This window comes from Crinia signifera, chromosome 4 (genome assembly GCF_055691185.1).
Source record: "Crinia signifera chromosome 4, ASM5569118v1, whole genome shotgun sequence".
Lineage (NCBI taxonomy): Eukaryota > Metazoa > Chordata > Amphibia > Anura > Myobatrachidae > Crinia > Crinia signifera.
The window spans coordinates 133,375,859-133,391,668 of record NC_139220.1 but is presented as its reverse complement, the minus strand read 5'-3'; the positions used below and the strand labels follow the sequence as shown (position 1 = coordinate 133,391,668).

Genomic DNA, 15,810 nt, shown 5'->3' with positions numbered 1-15,810 from the left:
GCAAAATAATATATTATTATTATAGCACAGCACACAGCACAGAGCACAACCACCCTCTTCCCTCTCCTATGCTGGAGTAAAGATGGCGGGACGTGCGTGCGTCTTATATAGAATGCAGATCCCGCAAGAATCCGTCAGCGCGATGATGACGTTTTGCCTCGTTTTCGGTCCGGAATTTAGGCGGGAACTCCCGAGCCGGCTCGGATCCAGACTCGGATCGCGATATTCGGTTCTGTCGGATCCCGGAGATCCGGACCCGCTCATCTCTAATTTTTACACTGCAATTTAGATTTCAGTTTGCAGTACAAACCCCACCCAAAATCGAACTCTCTCTGAGCAACCTTACATGTGCGTGTGTGCTGGGGGGGGGGGGTAGGCAGGTATCCATTGATGTCAGCTGCCCGCCCTCCGCCTGTCCGTCATGCCCTAATTACCATCCGGTTCCCATATGGCAGGAGTGGGGAACCTTAGCCCCGGGGGGCAATATGCGGCCCCCACAGCCGGTCTGAGTGGCCCGCCCACCCGCCTGGCGACTTTTTCAAGGTGTCCGAGTTCTGTGCATGAGAATACTTATATATGTACAATTTGTAGTCCTATTCCCGCGATCACGCCGGATTCTAAACAGAGGAAGACTACAAGTCCCATAGTCCTTTGCGTGCATCGCGGGACTTCCTGTTGCCGTCGCTTCTCGGCCTTTTGGCTAAGATCAAGTGTAGTATCTGTTCTTATCAGTGGGTATGGACTGGCCTCTGGCAGAGAATAGAGAAAGGCTGGACTGAGTAACTGCTCTGATGGGCAGAGGGTTTGGGACCCCTCATGCCTGGGAGGGGTGAAAAGTCTGGCTGAGTACCTTCACCTTTGCCATGTGGTAGGAGGTGTTGTTTCCGTAAACCCACTGGTAGGAGGGGGCTAGAAACACTGGGCCTAGTAGGTTGGCTCTCTTGACGGGGTTCGTAGCCCTGAAGGATGAAGGATGAGGCAGCGAAAGGCTCAGTCTAGTATCCATTCCCAGTGAGCGGAGAAAGGCTGGGACTGAGTAGATGGCTCCTGTTCCAGAGGTTCGTAGCCTCTGATGGGGAGACAGCGAAAAGCCCAGCTTAGTACCTTAACCTTGGGATCGAAGAAACACCTAGACTGAGTAGATTGCTCTTCCGAGGGGGCCTCAACCCCTAAGGGAGTCATTCGAAAAGCCCAGTGGAGTACCCATTCCCATGCCAGGGGCTGGAAAGTGCCCTACGATGGGAGCAGAGAAACACTTGGTCAGACGCTGATCAGTCGGCTGCCTGGAGTCCGAGGCTGCACTGTGCCCCCGGGAAACTCGGGGGTGCCGAACCTGCATGGGTGATCCCAAAAATCACCTTGCACAAGTAAGCACTTGCACTGCGCACTTCCCCTCTAGGTTAGGCTGCACGTCCTTACCTTGTCCTTTTGGATGGGGTAGGGCAATTTTTCACACCCCCACCCCTGCCTTCTGGCTGGGGTTCTCTTTATTATTTATTTATTTTCCTTCTTCACGTTCGTCACTTTTCACGTTTTCTGTAGTCTGTCAAGTTTTTTGGGTTGTGTGTTTGACCCTTATGGGCCATTCACTCCCCAATGTACCAAAACTCTCATCCTTATGGGGAGAGCTTTGGTCCCCTCGAGGGCGACCCCAAGCCGTAAAGGTTGAGGGAAGCCTAATGCGGGTCTCTCCAAACCTTCGGGTGCTGAGGACCCACCATCCTGACCCTTACGGGGGTTGAGGAAAGCGGGTCTCACTAAGCTTCGGCGAAGAGGACCCACTGATCCCTTTTTTCCACTCTTCGGCCTTATGGCTTAGAGGGGTTAGGGGAGTAATGGGGCCCTTCTCCTTTGGGAGAGGGTCCATTCGAATGCACGACCCAATATGCATGTGTTTAGGCACAGCACTGGTGGTGGGAGCACACCTCGGGCTCCGTGAGTTTCTTCAAACTCAACCGCAGGTGATGGTAATCATACATTACCAGGGAAGTCCAGGAACAGAGCATTTTCTCCCTCATGGAGAGGGTCAGGTAGGCAAGTATGATCTGGTCATGTATGGCAGCATATGTGAATCGAACAGAAAATAGACACTCAGACAAATTGGTTAATCAATTTGATTTAATACATTTATAAGAAATATCATTTGTATCCATTCTCCAGCATTTGGCAGCACGTTTTTTATTATTTATTGTTTAACGCTCCCATACGTTACCAGATTTCTTTCCACCAGACAGATTGGACAGATAAATCTGTAGGTGTGTACCCAGCTTTAGAATAGAACACTCTTCAATGCATTGATCAATTCATGAACTAAAACTCCATTATTTTTTTAAAACTTTGTGTATTAATGTGAGCTAGTTAATTATGGTGAGTATTTAGCCCCCTGTTTCTATATTTATTTAAGCATGTTGTCACAAGCCACTGCACCCCAACCTGGGAATGGCAAGTGTAGTTTGCACCCCATTCCTAGGAATGGCTAGTGTTTTGGTATTCTATATGTATATAAATATAGGCTTTTACTGTATAGGATATCACTTTTCTCAAAAGATAAGGTGACCATATATGTAATACTAATGTGTTACTGGCTCAGCTTTGAAAACAGGACATTCTATATCGTTTTTTGAACAAACATAATTATGGTTTTCCAGTGGCTCTGCTAAATCCTAAAATGTGGACATACACATATATGAGTGAAGTCGACAAATAGGCACAGGCTTAATACGTTCTCATATATGTGTTAAGTTGACAAATAGGCACAGGCTTAACACACGCTCATATATTTGTTAAGTTGACAAGTATGCACAGTTGTGCACAAAGAAATGGAATGCATTTCCAATTCCAGTTACAGAAGTCCCTTTTTTTAGAGTTCTTTTGACTACTAATATAATATCCTTAGCTGCATTTTAACCTATCAGTATCAGGAACTCATTATCTAAACCCACATGGCTCAACCAATAGTTGATGGGGGAAATTTACTAAGCAAAATACGCAAGGAATTGGCGTATTCGTATTCAGTTGTATTTGTATTCAGGCCCCTATTCATATTTTTGTAATTTACTAATGTGAAATAATATTAGTCTTTTGTATTTAAGATCATAACAACCTGTCGTATTCGTATTTTTTCAAAAATATGAATTAATATGCCATCAAAAGAATACGCCTTGAATTTTACTTTACTCCAATGTAATTTTGACATTTACTATCAAGTCGTATTTCAAAATATGAACATATACTAGGCGCATTCTAGTACAAATTGTAAATAAATACTCCAAAGAAATATGACTCCATACAACATCGGAAAATACGAATCTCAAAAATACGGCACCTTTGTAAACTATGCTCGATACGTCATGAAAATGCATTGACTGATCTTATTTGCCCACACAGAGACTTTCTCACAAACAAAATCTACCATAAGCCGTATGTCAGTTATTCCCTATGTACCATTTGTCTATGAACCAGTATAAAACATATCATAAACAGAAACTATGTCATTTATCTAGGTATATTATACCTTTTGAAGATCTTATATTACAGCTTAGTATGTCAATGTAATCCCATTTACAATATTCTAATAGTCTAAGCTTTATTCCCACGTATGTAATGGGTTACAGATATTCCTGACATCTACCACACAGTGTTACTTTAAGAACACTGCGATCCTCTTAGAACGCACTGCACAGACGAATCATCTTTAAGGTTTTAGTGACATCTAGATGTGTTCAAAGATCACTTGGTCAATGGTGTTCTGTAAAGGGCAGGTGGATTTATAAATATAGAATAAGAGCGCAAGATCAGCAGCTGCTGGCTGTTTTCGTCTCCTGGAACAGTCTGTGATGCAACTGAGGGTATATTGGCACAAACAGGCTACCAGCGAGGAAGACACTTTCCCTCCTGTACTTGTCAGTCTTGTCTCCAGGGACTCCCTAGTGCTCCTTGAGAAGTGAGTTGATTACCAGCAGAAGACGGCTGTGACTGTACAATCTCTGAACTTCACAGTCTTTTTTGACCACAAGGACTCTTTAAGGACATTCTCCTGATTCTCGCATCAGGTTGGTTAAATACACGTATTCTAATTACCTAGAAATATTTTATATCTTTCAGGAACATAATAACTGCATTTCTTATTAAGTATTACCCAGAAATATAATTTTTAAATATATTTATATAATTCTTAAAATTCATATTATGTACTGTTATGAGACTATTAAAATGATTTCTATAATTATTTCTATATATGACACCTTCAGTAATAATGCATGTAACAAATAATTTCAGTATGTAATGAAACTGTTGGCTAGAAAAACTTTTTAACATGTACATAATGGGACAGTGCCAAGAGTGTAACTATCTAGGTGACAGTACGTGGACACTGCTCTTCTGTAATGAGCTTGTTTGGGAACGGCATGTGGAGAAAAACAAAATGGGGTTCTTGGTGCAAATGGACCGGTGCCTCCAGTCCTGCTCACTGCATGTGCTGCTTGTGTGTTGACTGCTCCACATACTTATGTACTGCTTGCCATGTATTTACATGACAGACAAATACAGAATATAATTACATTGTTGTAGGCCCAAACTCATAAAAATGTCGTGCCATGAAAGGCATGACCATAATAACATTATTCGTCTTGGGCCACATCTGCCACAAAGGTTTGTTTTTAGTCTTTTTCATATAACCTTACTGGCTTCACCCAGAATTGGTGAGAAGGTACTGTAAGTGATAACTTGCTTGCCAAAATACAACCTTCATGGTACTTGTGTGAGCTCTCTGTAGCAGGGACATGATATCTGATATGGGCAATAGAAGTAAGACAACAGATTCTGAGGAACACTTTCTTTTTGCACCTTGATGGACACTGAAAAGTGATTTGTATCCACTATTACTTATTACCAGTTTTTTTTTTTTTTCCAAAACATTTTTCTTTATTTTCCAACAATAATCAAGTAACAACAAGAAATTTGTGTGCATAGCATATTTCACATACAATGTCATGTCACATTTATCTAAACATGTCAATAAAGCATTATGCCTTGAGTGACTTGAAGTATTAATGTTTTCTTTCTTGTATTATCATTACATGCATAACGAACTATAACCCCAACTCTACCCCCCTCTAACCCTCCCTCCCTTCCCCCTCCAGTCAGGTCTTGGGTGCAAACTAAGTGTTGCTTAGCGATCTGGTAAGGTACCAAGTGGTACCTTCATACAAAGAATAAATGCGCTGCTGGGATTTACCATCCAGTGAGTCAATGTACACTCCCCATTTGTGCCTATCTAGATGTAACAGGTGTATTAGGGACGTTTTGACCGAGTGAAGGAATGGGGGAGAAGGCACTGTCCAACTCCTTAGTATGGTTTTCTTAGCCACTGTCACTACTATTGTTAGAAAAGGAACAAGAGCCGTTTTGCGGCCTTGTAGGTTCCAGTTAGTAAAGTTTACGCATAACATGGCCAGGGGATCTTTGGTCAGTTTTAAGTGGCATATTTCATTTATGAATCCCATCACTTTGTCCCAGAATTTTCTTATGCGGCCACAATCCCACATACAGTGGTAAAAATCAGCTCCTGAGCCCTTGCATTTCAGGCATCTCCCCGTTTCCCCGGGGGCATAATGTCTCCTCTGCGCTTGAGATATGTATGCCCTATGTAAAGTCTTAATATGTTCTTCTTGCATCTGGGCTGATCGGAGTAATTTCAACGTTTTTTCCATGGGTTTTAGAAAGATGTCAATTTCAGTCACCTCTGGTATGTCTCGTTGCCAGTGCGCAATGGCATCAGTCCAGATCTTCTCCGGTTGTACCGGGAGAAGGTCTGTATATATATATCTGAGTCTGAAAGGCCCAGTTAAACTTAGTACAAATATTGATTTTAGGGCGTCTGGTTGTTCAGGGTTTACCATGGGGGATGGCAGCGATTGTATGTAATGCCTAACCTGAAAATATAAGAACATATCCCTATTTGGGATTGAGAACTTATCCTTAATATCTTGAAATGACATTACCCCGCCTCCCGGATCAAACACATCTTTTATAGTCAATATTCCCTTTTCTTTCCATCTGCGATATCCTGCCGTGTTCATTCCCGCAGGGAATGCTGGATTGCCCATTAATGGTATAAACTTAGTAACTGTGTGTCTTCTACCCAATTTTTTATTTACCTGGACCCACATCCAGAAGGTGTCGTTAAATAATATATTTTGCAGAACTGCCGCAGGGATATCCTTTCGTGGTAAATGGAGCAGCGCCGCCAACGAGTACGGCTCTACCAATTCCTCCTCTGAAGCCTTATGCGTGTAAGACTGACCGTTGTGCAACCAATCTAGAGCATATCTTAGGAACACTGCCTGAGTAAATGCTACAATATTTGGGACTCCCAGCCCTCCCTCTGCCTTTTTAATGAATGTTTTATGTCTAGCCATTCTTGGTTTCTTTCCCTGCCATAGAAACTTGAAAAAACTTGTATTTAATTTAGCTATATCTTTTTTTGTTAATGTTATGGGTAACATTTGGATGCAATATGACAGCTTCGGGAATATTATGGATTGTAAGGCCGCTGCCCTCCCCATCATAGACAGTGGTAAATTATTCCAGCTCTCCAGCATGGCAACAACCTTGTCCACTATAGGGGTGAAGTTCAATTGGTATAATTTAGTTAGATCCCCTGGTATGTTAATGCCCAAATATTTAATTGAGTCCCTTGTGACCTTAAATTTATCTAATGTCGGGGAACCCTCCCACATCTCGTCTAGTCCCCCCACCCTCAGGATCTCGGACTTGCCCACGTTGACCCTGTAGCCCGCAAATGAGCCAAACGCTGTAATCAAATCCAAAATGGCTGGCAGCGAATTTCTCAAGTCTGAGGCAAACAAAAGCATGTCGTCGGCAAAGAGACATATCTTCATTGTCGTGGTTCCTACCTCTATTCCTCTGTAACCCTGGCTGTCGCGTAGTGCAACCGCCAGTGGCTCCAGGGCCAGAGCGAACAGCAGGGGGGACAGGGGGCATCCCTGTCTGGTGCCCCTCTGTATCTCAAATGGTTCGGAGACATACCCATTACAGGCTACTTGGGTCCGCGGGTGCCAGTACAAACCCCTAATCAGGTCTACAAAAGGAGTCGGAAATCCGTATCTAGTTAAGCATTCAAATAAATGGTCCCAGGTGACCAGGTCAAAAGCCTTCTCCGCATCCATAGACACAATTGCCTGGCCACCTGGGTTTCCTACCCCCCTTCCATGTTGAATCACCGCTAACACCTTACGAACGTTTACTACTGAATGCCTGCCACAGATGAACCCCGTTTGGTCCGGGTCTACTATCCGCGGCAGGATAAATTTCAGCCTTTCCGCTATAATTTTAGTTAATAACTTGTAATCAACATTTAATAGGGAGATGGGTCTGTAAGCTCCCGGATCTTCCTTATCTCTTCCCGGTTTAGGTATCACCTTGACAATAGCAGAATTGAAATACAATGGCACCCGCGTACCCTTTACTATGGTGTTAAATACATTTCTCAATGTTTCCCCAATTCTTGGGGCTAGGATCTTATAAAATTCCCCCGAGAAGCCATCCGGCCCTGGGGCTTTTAAAGGCTTCAACATGCCTATGGCCTGTTTGACCTCTTCGTCTGTGATAGGGGCAATTATGTTCTCCTTTTGCAAGTCCGAGATCCCAGGTAGCTTTACCTTTTCCCAGAACTCTTCCTTTTTGGCCTGATCAATATGATCTTGACTGTATAGTTGGGTATAAAACTTGTTAAAGACATCTAATATTTCTGTTCCCTTATGTGTTGTGCCTCCCTCAGGGGTCTTGAGAGAAGCCACAGCAGCCGAGGTTCTAGTCCCCCTAAATAAATTAGACAGGTATCTCCCTGTTTTGTTACCATGCGTGTAGAACTGGAAAGTGGAGTTAGACATGCACTTCGTGGCCTCCACAGCTAAGAGTGAATCATAATGAGCTTTGGCCTTAACATAATTCTGTTTATGTTCCTCAGAGGCCTGTGTTTTATATTGTGCAAAGGTCGTGGTTAATTCTTCCTGTGCTTTTTGAATAAGAGTTGTTCTGTCCCTACGATATTTGCCAACAAAGGACATAATTTCCCCCCTCAAGACTGCTTTTGCAGTCTGCCATAGTAGTAATGGGTCTGAATCCTGGTTTGCATTGTTATGTATATACTCCTCCCATTTTGCCTCTAACATGTTGCGGAACTTGATGGATGAGGATAGATACGCTGGGAAACGCCATTGGCGGTGTGTCCCCGTATCAACCGATGTGGCTATGTCACACCAGATCAAAGAGTGGTCTGACAGACATATTGATTCTATACCAGCATCCAGAATGTCCGACATCATGGAAGAGGAGGTCAACAAGTAGTCTATACGTGACAATGTACCGTGTGCGGCTGAGAGACACGTATAATCTCTATCTGTAGGGTACAGTAGTCTCCAGCAATCTATTAAATGTAATTGTTCTGTAATAAATTTGATATTTATTGCTGGTTGTGAAGGGGGCCTTCTCGGGCAGGACGACCTATCTATAAATGGGTTAGCCACCATATTGAAGTCACCTCCCAGAATCAGTCTTGAATCCGAGTGTGTATAAAGTTTAGACATTAGTTTGCGGTAGAACTGCTTTGAGGAGGAATTGGGGGCATATATGTTGCAAATGACATAGTGTTCCTTATTTACTTGCATTTTCACTATGATCACCCTGCCCTCTGGGTCTACATATACCGTAGAGATCTGTGCATTTAAAGTGGCTTTGACTAATATAACAACTCCTCTTGCTTTAGATCCGTAGGAGGCAGAGGCTGCTACAACATAGCCCATCGATCCCAATTTTGCGTGTTCCGTGTCGGTGAGGTGAGTCTCCTGCAACAAGGCGACATCTGCCTTTTGTTTTTTGAGATACAGTAGTATCTTTTTACGTTTTATGGGAGAGTTCACCCCACCGACATTCCACGAGCATACTCTTATAGCTGTCATCTTATCCTATTTCTAGTATATCTCTGCAAGATTGCCCCAAGACCTGTTTCCCCTCCCTTCTGCCCGCCCTTCCCTCCCTCCCCAAACATCCCCAACCCCTACAAAATATAGTAAAACATAAACTGGTAACCCCAACTCTATTCCTAGGGTCATAACAAAACTCAAAAATTCGGAGAAAACTTTTCTCCTCGGCAATATCTTGCCTGTCTTCGGACTTCCAGGAAAAAGAGCTCCTTTCAGAGCACATCAGTTCTGCTGTAAGCGTCCCGGACAAACGACAAGGGTCGGCACCCCAATATTCATTCAAAATGTACTTAAAACTCTACACATGAGTCTATGTATCCCTCCTTTAGGTTTGGCTGTGTGGGCCTTGCAAAACAAAACAAAACAAAAGTGCAGCATCTGTCTTTTTAACATAACTTGCAGATTGATCCTGCTGCACAAGTCACTCCAATTATTTGTGTTTCTTAACCCAAATTGCTAGTCCTCCACTCCCCAGTGGTTATACATAGTCCCATCACTTCTAGCAGTAGCTCTGTTTACTCTCTTGTTGGGCTATCTCTCTCTCCAGCTCTTAAATACGCTTGTGCATCTCCCGGTGTAGAAAAATCTTTAAAGTTGCCATCCTCAAACAACCGTAATCTGGCCGGGTACATTAGCGCGAATTTCCTGTTGTCACGTATCAACTGGGTACAGATCACTGAGAACTCCCTCCTGGCCCTGGTGACCTCAGCTGAGTAATCCTGAAATAAGTGTAACTTGTGCGTTTCCCACATCAGGCCCTTCACTTTGCGGGAAGCTGCCCACAGCAATTCTTTATGTAAATAGTTCAGTGTCCTGAAAATTACCACTCTGGGTCTATTGCCAGCTCCTTCCTTCTCTGGGCCCAAGCGATGTGCTCTCTCTATAACCATGTCACTGCAGTCAGTGGACACATCTAGCAATTCAGGCAGCGTGTTTCTTATAAAGTGTTGCAGTGCCTGTCCCCTCACTGACTCTGGGAGCCCCACCAACCTCAAATTGTTCCTCCTTGATCTGTTTTCCAGGTCATCCAATTTATTAGTCATCATATGACAGGATTTTTGTAATGCTTCATTATGTGCTTTTAATTCTTGCACTTCATGGAATACAGCCCCTATTTGTGATTCATTGTGGGATACACGATGAGTGAGCTGAGATAGGTGTCCTTTTAGTTCCTCTATAGAGGTCTTAAATGTGTCTGCCTGCTGCTGAAACATGGGAGTGATAGTGTCTCTTATTGCTCTTACCATCTCTTGGTATGAGGCTGCAGACTGTTGTCCTGTGTTCTCCACACAATCCTGATTTGGTGTAGGGGTGAGAGGGCTGCTGATGTGGGGATCAGTCTGCTGTGGGTGAAGTGCAGGCATCTTGGGGCTGGATGGATCAGCGCGTGTCGCTCTGGGCGTCTTAGATGCTGCGGCCGCCATCTTGATTTTTGGCTGGATCGTGTTGCGCTGTTGCTGGCGTCCTGGCATCGGAGATAAATATTTCTCCATACAGCGGGGACTGTTCCGGAGGGTGTAGGGACGCTGCCTTTCGTGTGTGACCGCTCAGCGGTGATCCTGGGGTGCCGCCCCGATCACCGTCCACGGAGCTGCTGCATCTTGCGGCTCCCTACATGCCCGCCGGAACCGGAAGTCTACTTATTACCAGTTATTTAAATAGCGCACACATATTACATAACACTTTACAAATAATATTTGGCCTTAACATCAGTCCCTGACCAAGTGAGCTTACAATCGTTATTTCTGATCACGTGTACACGCGCACACATTTACACTAGGATTCATTGTGTTGGCAGCCAATTAACCTACCTGTATATTTTTGGATTGTGGGAGGAAACTGGAGCACCAGGAGGAAATCCATACAAACTCCACACAGTAGGGTCATGGTGTCATAGAATCATAGCCATGGCCTCAGCACTGTGAGTTAGTAATGCTAAGTATTGCATGCCTGTGCTGTCTACAACCACAAGCTGCTGGGACAAACCACAAACCTCCACATTTCAAATAATACCCCCCTCCCCCCACTGATACTGAGTACAGACCACAAACCCTCCATCATGCAGACAATCAACTCATTACCAAAATCCCATGAATATCACTAATATCCCCACCCTTCCCCCAGAGGAGCCCAGAATCCTCCCTTTAACAGACACAATGGATATAGATGGGCCTCTTGGGAATTTTCTCTGTAAGGCCCATGGCCAATCTGCCAATCCATATGAGAAGCTGCAGAAATATAGCCCATTTTTACTGAATATCAGAAGTTCAGAAATATATATTTTTTAAATACATTTCTGTACCATGACATGTTCCTGATGGTGACTAAATTACCACAGCCAATGGATTCCCCGGGGCTATCCAATTAGACCCATAACCTAGCATTTATGAAGGATTATGGTATTTTTCATATACCTCAAGCACGCAAAGCATAATCCCAATGTAAGGGCTCGAACCCGCCAAACCTGCCCCCCTAACTCTGTTGCCCCAGACCGTGGTCAGTGAACACGTGCAGCGCTGACCGTCACCTCTAACAGCTGCATTCGAAGGAGCTGGTAATGCCGGCTCCAACCCTGATGCCGCCAGGTCTTATGACAGACAACGTGTTCACGGAGGCGATCCAGGTGCAAAAGGAAAGCTAACTACCAAGGATGGGGCTGGCTGGGATACCCCTTAGGAGTGCCCAGATGTGGGGTGACAAGCCCTGGGTGCAACAAGGCACAATGGGTGTACAATAAACAATACTGGTGCAACAATGCAGAGAGATGGTTTAATACACAATACTGGTTCAACAAGGCACAAAGGTGGTATAATACACAATACTGGTGCAAAAATGCACAGAGATGGTATAATACACAATACTGGCACAACAATGCACAAAGGTGGTATAATACACAATATTGGCACAACAATGCACAAAGGTGGTATAATACACAATAGAGACACGCGCAAGGCAGGGTCCAGGAAGCTATAACCGGCGCCATAGAGAAGATCCAGATGGCTTTTATTCCAAAATTGCTGCCTCCCCGGTGGAAGTGATGTCGGGTGCACCTGACAGCCGTGTCTCCCTGCTGCCGTCTGTGCGGCGGAAGTTCGGGGCGTTGCTAAGCAACGAAACGACACTTCCGCCTAGAGCTGCCCGGCGATCGCCGGAGATTCTGTTGTCCCTGCGCTTGCAGCCCTGAAGCTGAGAAGCAAGCAGGGACGCATTGGCGCCCACACTGGCGCCTAACACCCCAATAACCAGCCCTAGTAAACATATTTATCAGGTATACTACAGGGGACAAGAAACTTATCCCTGATGCCATGTGTTAATATCTGATAACAGGTCATTTACCGCTCAGTAAAAACAGACTATACTTGGATAACCCAAAAGTACTAAATTAGCACTGCTGATAGGATACCACACTTTGGGGGTATTCAATCCCCTCTGCTATTTTCGACGGGGGGAAAAGCAGTGGTGCCTATTCAATGCTGTTTTCCCAACATCAGTAAAGAGGCAGATCAACAGATCGGGCCCTACTTTAAAACCCGTCAGGCCCATTTTGCAGATAACGTGCATGAATTTTTACAATCACGGCCGAATCTCGACAATCAACGGCCGTTTATGCAGACACATCCCCTTTTCCCGATCGTCAGGTGGGACATTGAATCCCACCTGGCAATATGCTGTAGAGCAAAAGGAAAACAGGCTGGGATCACGGCTGTCCAGACAGATTGACAGCCGTGACCCGGGAATGAATATCCTCCTTAGGGCCTTATTAAGCTTGAGTTGTAGGCAAACACAGAATGATGCGTTAAACCACGCAATTCAAATGCAAAATTTGTATTTGCATCACTATTGTGCAAGCGTTTCACTATACAGTGAAGCGCTCACACACTACCGTAGCCTCCTGGCTGCACAGCCATTTTTTGGGTTGTAGGGACTGCATGTGACATGACACACACGTCACCCACCTCACTTCAACAGTCCGGACACTCCTCTGTTGTCTGGACCGGGCCCCTGCAATTCTCAATTGCCACCCCTGCAACAGTCCTGACCTGGTTGCAATGGAACCACAGTTTCAGTCTCGTACACTTACACATGCACATCTCAAAAATCCCAATCTGTGATGTTTGGAGATCTGTGGGGCTAGCTGAATTAACCCCTTAGTATCAGAAAATACTGAATGGAAATGTCCTTCTTTTGCAGTATTCAAGTATGATATTACAAAATGGTGCAACAACAATTTTAAATTAATTTCTGGTCTTACTTAATGACATTATAGAAAGTGGGCAGCATAGTATATGACCTCACAATTCCTATTTACTCAAATATTTTTCTTTTATTAGTATACAGTGTTTTATTAACTACAGTCCCTGCATTTAAATGATTTCATTTGCAAATCTGTATGCAATAGCGAAGAGATCTACAGCTGCTTCTAGATGAGGTGAATACAATTTGCATTATATTTGCTTCTGACTATATTCCTCTCTGTAGTGTGAATTGTCTACATGTATGGTTTTTATAAAATTCTGCACACTTTGTAATTGACTTCCATATACAAGGACACATGAAACTAACACCGCGTTCTCACTGCAGGCAAATTCCCGGGTCTATCATGTCGACCCGGGAATTTGCCTTTTAACACAGGTTTTTCAGCTTTGTGAATGGGTCGCATACACAGATCTCCTACACGGGTAAAACCCTTCTTTTTACCCGTGTCTGAGATCCGGGTATGCAGACACGGGTTGACCTGTTCACACTGCAGAAAACCCGTGTTAAAAGGCAAATTCCCGGGTAGAACTTCTTCACCCGGGAATTTGCCTTGCAGTGAGAACGGGGGTCCGTCCCTGCAGTCCCGTGTATTTCTCACTGGCAGTGAGAACACGGTATTATGGGCCATACACACCCGATGATTACAGCCCATTTCTAAGCAATCTATCCAGATTGCTTACAAATGAATCATGGATCCCTCCGTGTGCATGGCACCCAGCGATGACGATGCGCGGTCCTACGCATTGCTATTGCCTGACTAGATTGCATGCAGTATAAATGTAGTCATCGCTCATTTTCTCTTGTGCAGTGCTGTGTGCTGAGTGGTCTGTGCAGAGTGATCTGTGCTGGGCTATCTGTGCTGAGAGATTTGTGCTGAGCGATCTGTGGGCATCTTAAGACTTATTAATGAAATAAATATGTGTGTGTGTGTGTGTGTGTGTGTGTGTGTGTGTAAAAATGCACAGTGTATATAAAATACTGTTTTTGGAATGCTAAAGAAACGTGAAAATAAACCCATATGGATTTCCTAATCAATCACATACTGTAAGACCCTGATTTAGCGATGCATATAAAGTTGATGGTTTGTGTACAACTATGGTGGCATTAAGACTCACAATGTGCAGTTCTGCATTGTCCACGCAGTGCTACCAAATAATCAGCATGATTGACAGACTGGGCCTTTTGAAGAATGGGATGGGGTGGCGCCACTGCCAGACAGCACCATTGTCATCCCCAATGCTCAGATAGCCAATGTTTTCACAGATGATGCAATGCTGCAGCGTCTGACCATGCACAATACATGGGATGAAGCTGGGTTTATTTTGTCTGTTGAGACTATTTGGATCACATAATCTATTTCATTTTCACACTTGTGTAGACACAGGTGCACAATACAGCTAAGAATATAACTTTGAGTTAGTCATTCGTATTTGCGTACAAATGACATCACCTGACATCGTTCATATATTTTTTTTCCGGTTGCAATATCCAAATTTACTAAGCTTCCGAAGTGGCGCCATATTTTCCTATGTCGTATTCATTTGTATGGGTTCATATTTTTACATGTGTATTCGTATTGTTGTTAGCATATGTATTTCATTTTTTAGCTAAAAATACATATACGTATTTATTGTAAAATACAGCTGATCTGTTTGCATGTTGTTTTCTCATTTGGTAATTGGGTAAAATTCCCAAACATGGAAGTGACTTGTCACAGAGATATATAGCCCCCAAAATGCCCCAGCTCTTTGTGGGTTAAGTTAGGAGTGGAGAGATGTGGTGAGGTGCTGGAGATTTTTTGGTGGTTTCGAGGAGTTTGGGGCAAGTTTCTGTGTTGTGAAAGTTGTCCTGTGCTTATTGCAGGGTTGCCGACTATGAGGCTGCAGCCAGCTCCAGGAGGTAGGGGGAGGAGCCGGCGGGGCAGGCTAGGAAAGGGGACCACATCCTCCACTATGGAATGCCGGTATGACAGGCATTACACATCGGGTATGGGGTCACAATGACAAATTTGTGTCATCTGGTCTCCACTGCCTTCCCACCAAGGGGGGCTGCGGGAGGCTGCCACCAATCGGGGGACCTTTCCTCTTTTCTGGGGGGTCAGGAGACAGACCTGAATTTCAGGAGCCTCCCAGCCATTCCGGGAGGGTATTCAATTTTTATTTCCAGTCCTTAGTCATTGTTTGGGAGTGTGCTGTATGTTTCAGCAATCTATCACACCAAGAACATTAGGAATGTCAGCTGTGCGATAGGGTCCAGCTCCAGTCTGATGAGGTCATACAGATGGAGAATGTTGGTACGATCCAACCGGAATATCTTTATGACCTCATCATCCAGCAATGCTGCAGTAATTAAAGGAGGGCTGCATAGCCTCCAAGGTAACTGCACAACCTGCTGACCATGTTCAGTTTCCTAAGCCTGGCGTCTTCTTCTGCACTGCTGTCAGACCATCAGGTATCCTACAACCCGCTCATCCAGCACATAAGTAGCCATGTATGGAAAATGCAGAGATGTGTGTGTGTGTGTGTGTGTGTGTGTGTGTGTGTGTGTG

At 44.3% G+C, this 15,810-nt stretch overlaps 1 pseudogene; it reads left to right on the top strand.

Annotated features, from left to right (window-relative positions):
* The first annotated feature begins 680 nt into the window (after positions 1-680).
* On the top strand, positions 681-816 carry LOC146076271 (U2 spliceosomal RNA; annotated as a pseudogene).
* Positions 817-15,810: the final 14,994 nt, after the last annotated feature.